Below are 7,331 nucleotides of genomic sequence, written 5' to 3' on the forward strand. Positions count from 1 at the left end.
ATCTTTGGCGTAGTACTGTTATACCAAACACCCACTACCACACACCACAAAACAGAAAGCAGACTCTCTGGAGAAAAACAAGTCTGGTTTGAAGAACAGTAAAGATAGGCATGCCTTTAACTAAGTTCTACAGGCATCTTATTTTCCAAATTGATCAATCAAATCAGTTTTTTATTTCCTTAATGAAAAGCTTAATGAAAAGATACTTCATAAAAGAGCACTTTGCATTTGTTTACCTTTGGCAGTTTTCTGTCTTGTGACTGGGCAGTCACAAGCCTGTAGATCTACCAGAAAATGTGGGGTTTATGTTTCCATTAAAGAGTGTGGGGACCCCTGATACTGACTGAAGACCTTTCATGGTTTATCCACACTTGGATGGGAGCTTTGAGCACGACAGTACACCATGTCAAAAGGCATGTATTATAACCAAATGGTTTCAGAATCAAGATGAAGTGTTTATTGCTTCAGTGGACTTTCCAGTCCCCAGATCTGGATGAGGCTGTTCACAGTAAAACTGCAGCCATCCAGTCCACAGCATCCGCACAATGCAGTCATTTCTACATGTTGCCACATACCTGCACAACACATCCAACATTGTGTAAAATCCATGACCAGGCGTTCTGAAGGCCAAAGTAAGCACATCTTGGCACGATGAACTAGCAACTCAGTAAATGTGTGAAATATGAATTTATTTATTTTGAAAAATAAGTTAGGACTCCCCCAATCACACAATACTATCAATGCTAGGAGGGCGAAGGCTAACACAGGCTTCCTCCGAGACCTGTGAAGCCACCGCATCTTTTCGAACTGCCGCTCACGCAACGTCATTGGACAGCTGAACGTGCTCAGAGGAAATGAAGTGCCAACCGCCAGATCTGTTACGTCAGCTCACAGACGCCTGCGCTGACTGGCAACGCGTTGAGTGATGGCGGGAGAAGGAGGGGCCATCCTACCCACCCAGAGAGAGCGAGGTCAATTGGCCTCGGATGACTGTAGCATCACCAGGGATTGAACTCGCGATCTCCTAATGATAGGGCCAACGCTTAGACGGTTGTGCCACTCGGGAGCGAAATATGAAATTTTTTAAGTTTGCCCTATCAGGTTTTAAATCACAAATCAATTTAAAAAAATTAGGCCTTGTTGACCTGTAAGCCAGTGTTGACTACACCAGGTTTTAATTCTCCATTTAAACGGCCGGCAGAGGTTGCTTGTGAGGTAGGCGGGAGTGCTGTCCTACTACAAGCTGATGCAGCTGGTATTAATAAACCAGTAGCATATTTTTCCAATAAGCTAAAGAAACATCAATGACTATTCCACATCAAAGACTATTTCATCACTGCGCTGGCTTTGGTGTTGGCTATACAACATTTCAAAGTGTGAATGTCCAGTTCAGTAGGGAATGTAGTAATCGTTAGTGATCACAGTCCCTCGACCTTTCTTGCAGAGTTCAGAACTGTAAACCAGTGTGTGTTTTTGTGGGCTTGGTGCTACAGCCCTATAGCTTGGTGGTGAAGCATGTTACTGGAGGAGGTAATATGTTTTTCGACACTCTGTCCAGGCTGAAGGATGGTGAGGTCTGAGTTGGGAAATATGAAGGTTTTGTTACTTTGGTAATGTTATGAAATTTTTGCTGTCATTTGGCACTAAAGATTTTATTGTAGAAGTAATCTGTATTGTATATAAGCAGAAAAGAAAGGATAATTTGAGAGCTGTTAGAAGAGTATAGTAGTGTGATAAAAGTAGATGGATGGATGGATGGATAGATGGATAGATAGATAGAACTTTATTGATCCTGAAGGGAAACTGCAGTGTTTCAGTAGCATAAACATATAATATAGAAATAAAGCTATATATATATAAATTAGGCAGAAACAGAAAAAAATAGACATAAGTATGAGAGTATAGGAATAAAAGTATATCTATTTGCATATTTACATAGCATATAATACAGATTTGTTGTATTTACATGACAGCAGGCACTGAGTGGTATGAGGTAAACTAAAAGCACAGTGAGTATAGACATAACTAGGAGTTGCAGCAATATTACAGTGTAAAGTGTGCAGTGAGTGTCATTGTGTATAAAGAAGAAGAACTAAAAAATAAAGAGAAACGTGGTGGTATGTTTTTTTTGTTTGGTTGTTTTTCTTTGAGAGGGGAGAAATGTTAGGATTCTGAGATTGGACTGCAGACGAATCTGTTTGGACTGTTGGCCTTTCAGTGGTTTAAAACTACATTTAGACACACGTCTCACATTAAATTACAACCCTGAGTCTCGAATACAGTCAGGACCAGGGAAAATCAAATACACCCTAGACATATGTGTATGAGAGACTGAGAGGTATCAGCAAATATCAAACAAAAATGTAAAAAATCTTAATTTTATATGACAAAATTGTGATTATTGAGTTGATCTTACCAAAATAATGTGTAACTTGTACTAATGTCATTTTCAGGTGAAGATGAAGATGAACCACAGGCTTCCAGCTGCTTAAGGATGGTACTGATTGGAAAAACAGGAAGTGGAAAGAGTGCGACAGGAAACACCATCCTTGGAAGAGATGTATTTAAAAGTGAATTCAGTTTGGTTTCTGTGACAAAGGGTTTGCCAAAAAGGAGTTGGTGAGATTGAGGGAAAATCGGTTGCTGTTGTTGACACTCCAGGCCTCTTTGACACCAAACTATCAAATGAAGACGTACAGCAAGAAATTGTGAAGTGCTTCTCACTGTTAGCACCCGGACCCCACGCTTTCATCATTGTGCTGAGTTTGGAAAGATTCACCAAAGAAGAATTAGAGACTTTAGATCTGATAAAAAAGACCTTTGGTCCAAAGGCTGCAATGTTCACTATAGTGCTGTTCACTAGAGGAGATAACCTGGGAAATAAGTCAATAGAACAATTCATTGAGGAAAGTAACATGGAACAAATCAACAAGCTGCTCAGAGACTGTGGAAACAGATATATAGTATTTAATAACAACGAAAAAGAAAACCGCACCCAAGTTTCTGAACTTTTAGGACAGATAGAAATGATGATAAACTCAAACCCGTCAAGTCAGCACTTCACAAACAGCATGTTCGAAGAGGCGGAAATGTCCATCAAAAAGAGAATTGACGAAATTCTGAAAGAGAAAGAGCGAGAGATTGAAGCTGAAAAGGAGAAACTGAAAAACAAATACAGCAAAGAAATGGAAGAGATGAAGAAAAGACAAGTGGAAGAAAAACAAAAGGCTGATGAAGAAAAGCGCCAAATGGAGAGGAAGTTCAGAGAAAAGATGGAAACCCTCAAACAAGAGTTTGAAGAAAAAAATGAACAAGAGAAAAAGAAACAGGAGATGGAGGACAAGGTGAGGTTAGAAGAAGAAAAGATACAAACGATGAAATGGCAAAACAGAATTAATGAGTTAGAAAAAGAGAACCAAAAGCAGAGAGCTGAATTTGAAAAACAGTTAAGAGACAGAGAGGAGGAGGACAAAAAGAGAGAAGAGAGATACAAACAAGAAAAAGAAATTCTCATGAATCAACAGAAGCGTACCATGGAGGAGCTGAGAATGAGACAGGAGGAAGAGCGAAAAAGGAAAGATGTGGAAGAGGAAAAAAGGAGACAAGAGGAAGAGAATGAGAGGCACAATTGGGAGAGGAAAATAAAAGAGGCTGAACACGAGAAAAAAGAGATACAAGAGGACCTAAAGCGTAAACAGAGGGAATGGGAAGAAGAAAAGAAAAGAGAGATGAAAAGACGAGAGGAAGAGGACCGGCTAAGAAAACAGAGACACGCAGAAGAGCTAAGAGCAAAAGAAGAAGAACAAGACAGATTGAGAGAGGAATTTGAAAGGGAGATGGAAGAAGAAAGACGTCAGAGAGAGGAGGAGAAACGACTGTGGAGGGAAGAGAGTGAGAGAAAAGAGAGAGAGTATAAGGAAAAGAAACGTGCAATGGAAACACAAATGAAAGAGCAGTATGAGCAGCTGGAGAAAATGAGAAAGGAAGAGTGGGAGAGAAGAAGACGTGAGGATGATGAAAGAAGAGAAGAAGAGACGCAAAGACTGCAGAAACTTAGAGAGGAGATAGAGAGAGAACAGCGAGAGGAGATTAGGAGGAGAGAGAGAGAAGACACAGCAAGAAGAGAGAGAGAGGAGAAGGAACGTGAGGAAATGAAAAAGAACTATGATCAGAAAATAGAAGAGATGAAAAATAAATATGAAGATGAAGCCAGAAAGCAGGCTGAGCAGTTAAACGAGTTCAATGATGAAAAAGAAAAACACTTCAAAAAGCTGATTAAAGAGTATCAGAAACAGTATGGACTTCTGGAGAATCTGTTTAAAAGCACCAAGGCTGAAAATACTGAGGAAATGAAGAAACTACAAGAAGAACTGGACAAACTAAATAATCAGTTGAAGTGTGCCATTCAGTGAGACTTGCTGTGAAACATGATGAACAATAATGTTTTTTATTATTTCATTTGTACTTTTTGATTGTGTTTATTTTGAAAAAGACAGAAAAAAAATAAACCTCCTGAGGTGAAAGATCAAATAATGTGCTGATATATGGTTTTCAATGTAGTTCAAGTCAAGAATAAATAGAAATTCACTGTTTTCAGTGTTCATTTTAATTTAACCTATCACTCCAACCTTTTCTGATTCTGGGATTTGTAGACTTCTGTAAATGCACTATACTCTGCTTTTCTCTAATAAAAATGAACAGAATTAAACAGGTTCAAAATACAGTAAAAATTGTCACTTTTTTTTAATGACTATATTCTACTGCACATTTAACATCAAACTTACTCATCACTAATATTGTGGCGACTGATTTTGTTATCAGTATTGTTACTTTCTGATTTCCATTCAAGGGTGTCACTAGAGGTTCATGGATAGGGGCTAAGCCTGTACTAGGGGGTTGTGGGGCATGGTCCCCAAAAGAGAACTTTTTTTTTTTTTTTTTAATGGCCCCAAAATGTTCATAATGCACTTTCAGAGTAGCAACAGCCAGAAAATGTCAAGTAAATCAGCCGCATTAAGTATATCAAAAAATTTGGTCAGATTGGCCCACAGTAGATCTGCCTCTTCACAGTCTGTATTAAGCTCAGAGCTAGTATGACTTGAACACTGTATCCATCCACTTACAACAGGCACAGATCAAGCGAAGGTACTGAAGTCAAACACTGTTATCTCCTCTCTCTTAGATCAGCTGCGACATCCTGAATATGTTATTCAAACGCAGATTATAGATTATGGAGGACCAGATTTGCCAAATTGAAAAAGAAATAAAATTAAAAAATAAATGGCTCAGTAAATAAATAAATAAATAAATAAAAAAACCTAAAAAAAAAGTATATATTGCTTATTGTGATTGTAATTATACACATATTTCCTTTTTCTGCAGTTATATATTTCTCAATATATTTATTTCTGCATAATCTATTGTTTTATTAATGCCATTTTTACATTTTTTCCATATCTATATTTTTAACAATTGTTCACTTTATTCATTGATTCATGTATTCATTATTTTTTTTTTCATTAATTCATTTATTTTTTCATTAATTCATTTATTTAATTCTGTATTTCTTCGTTCATATGATAATGAGGGGGCGTTTTTCACGTTCAGGCTTAGCAATCAAGACCAGGAGGATGAGAGCTGATTAAACTGTTCTTTCACTCCATAAAGAACTGCCCGGACAGACAAACCTGCCATAAATAACTCTCGATGGCTCCACAGGCAGTGTGTGAGAAGGGCGTCCGAATGTCCGAATGAGTTTGATCTGAATTTTGCAGAAAAAGACGATGAACCACCTCCTCCACAGTTCTGAACACTACAGGTCGACCTCTGTATCAGCAGAAGCAGCTAAATGGACCAAACTGTCCCCACAGCCTCCACAGGAAAGAGTGAATAATCCAGACCTGCATTTTCAGCCAGATCAGCCGAGACTCTCTGATCTCTGACTGTCTGCTGCTGTAAGCAGCCGTTACTGTACTGTCTCGTCCTTAGTTACTGCTGAGAGAGCAAGACATGAACAATCGATTGACAGAGTCTGATATCGATCAACCAATAGGAATATTAAGACGCTGTGACATCATTGACTGACAGCCCCTTTATTAGCATAAGGACAAGGAAATACAGAAATAAATAGAGAAATAAATAAATATAGAAATTAATAGTTATGGAAATAAATTAATAAAATAAATTAATAGAAAAACTGTTAATAAAGAAACATAAATAACAAAAAAATAAATACAAAAATTAGTGAGAAGGGGAAATAACTAAATAGACATATAAATAAATGCAGACATATTAATTTACATGAGATTTTATTTATTTTATATATATATATATATATATATATATATATTATATATATATATATATATATATACACATATATATATATATATTGTGGTATGTATATTTATTTATTTTTAGATTTATCATTATTCTTTGCAATTCTACTTCATATATTAATTTACTAAGTCATTTATTTTTAATTTTATTTATTTTTCATTTTGGTAAATCTGGTCCTCCATAATAGATCAGTCCAGTCTCAGATGGATCAGGAAGAGCGTGATTTTGCTCTGTAAGCATGTTTAATAAGCTGGGTGACAGAATTTCATGGTCATGGTGACAAATATTATATTTTCTCAGTCAAGTTCAATTAATTTCAGTATTAATTTTATCTAAAAGCTTCTACAACTCACCTTCACTTCATCACTAACCTCCATCAGATCTGCTCCTTCAGTCCTGTCAGCCTCTTTCAGCTTCTTTCTCTCCCGCTCTTCCTGTGTTTAGTAATACATTATCTTATTAAATTCAGATTTACAAGAACTCAAGGAAATAATGATCAATCAATTCAATTTTCATTTTTGTTTTACCTGGTAAAAATCTTCTCATCTGACTGTCCCTCAAAGGAGCTGCTGCCTCTTAATTTATATCTACAGGTTGAGGAATTAAGGGATATTAAATTGTGTTATGAAGACCTTTTCACACAAAGCTGAAGTAGCTTTGTATTTGAATTTTTACCGTTCCACCCTAAATCCTGCAGCAGTTTCATTCTGGTGCTTTGCAGCAGGAAAATCTGAACAGGAATCTTGTGAATAGGAAGCAACTTCAGCCTCGTCCTTTTCACTGACATTAACTTACTGTAAACAACAATATATGGCAAATACTGGTGTCATTCCTTCCAAATACTGAAGAGAAATCTAAAAACAAAAAATATAAAGAGCTGTTAATAATCTCACACTCAATATGAAGTAAATTTAAACCAGAGACTCTATGGCCCATGTGTCCAACACAAGGCCCATAATCCTATCCAACCCGCAAAAGTGTTTTCATTTTCT

The 7,331-nt window shown here is 36.8% G+C and overlaps 1 pseudogene; it reads left to right on the plus strand.

Annotated features, from left to right (window-relative positions):
- The first annotated feature begins 2,433 nt into the window (after positions 1 to 2,433).
- On the plus strand, positions 2,434 to 5,809 carry LOC118800345 (annotated as a pseudogene).
- Positions 5,810 to 7,331: the final 1,522 nt, after the last annotated feature.

This window comes from Colossoma macropomum, unplaced genomic scaffold, assembly GCF_904425465.1.
Source record: "Colossoma macropomum unplaced genomic scaffold, Colossoma_macropomum, whole genome shotgun sequence".
In the NCBI taxonomy this organism is placed as follows: Eukaryota; Metazoa; Chordata; class Actinopteri; order Characiformes; family Serrasalmidae; genus Colossoma; species Colossoma macropomum.